Source organism: Branchiostoma belcheri, unplaced genomic scaffold (genome assembly GCF_001625305.1).
Source record: "Branchiostoma belcheri isolate BF01 breed outbred unplaced genomic scaffold, Haploidv18h27 scaffold2, whole genome shotgun sequence".
NCBI classification, from domain to species: domain Eukaryota; kingdom Metazoa; phylum Chordata; class Leptocardii; order Amphioxiformes; family Branchiostomatidae; genus Branchiostoma; species Branchiostoma belcheri.
This window is the reverse complement of record NW_017803490.1, coordinates 9,917,983-9,918,982: the sequence shown is the minus strand read 5'-3', so window position 1 is coordinate 9,918,982 and position 1,000 is coordinate 9,917,983.

Sequence of the window (1,000 nt, the reverse complement as noted above, 5' to 3'; positions counted from 1 at the left end):
CACTCACATACTCACTCACTCACACACTCACTTACTCACTCTCACTCACTCACTCTCACTCACTCACTCTCTCGATCTCTCACTCACTTTCTCTCTCCCATAGCATGTGTTTAATTCATTTAACTTACAAAGTTACATTCTTTATATACATGTATTCAATATACTTAACTTATTGCCTTGCTATTGAAGTCATCACAATGGTCACACAAATACACAAAAAAAACGTTAATAATTTTCAGATTGAATTTTACATAAACAGAAATCTGTAGATAAAATACTAGTATCATATGTCAAGCTGATGACATCCTAAATCTGAAGTCACATCATTCTGTATTGGTCATAACCCCCTCAGCTTGCAGTGCGTAAAATAGTCGACAGGAGGCGCTTCTACCTACACCAAGATTTATACAAACGTTTGATCTAGAATTGCTGTATTTTCATACAGTAAATTAAGTATTGAGCGATTATCTACGTGTACTAAAGAAAATAATTATTCCTGATCATGTTACTTAAAGAATTCAATACAAACATGATTAATTTCTTTCCTATCATAACTTCTACTGATGAAAAAAATGAATGATTATTAAAATAGATATTGCAAATGCGTAGCTCATGAAAATGTTACTACACAAAATATTTTCAGTTTACAAGGCCAAATCTTACAATATGAAAGTTGGGGCAACGTTACGCCTAAATGTGCAAAATCTATCAGAAATAAACAAATAAAACATCATCATCAAAATAACAAAAATTAGACCTATTTGTTTTATCTTATATAATGACCTAATGTGTTGGCACAGCTTCACCTGGGTCTCAGTTGTACCGATAAAATCACATTTATACGCTGACGGAAAAGCTTAGCCTCTACCAGGCTTCGGGAGGCGGCTGGAGAGTAGAAATCGGTCAAATAAAGAGATAGCATGCCGGGGGAGTTTGTCTGCTGGGATAGTCTCTACCAGACTCCTTTGCAGGCTGAATAAATAGTAGAAATCGGCAAAGG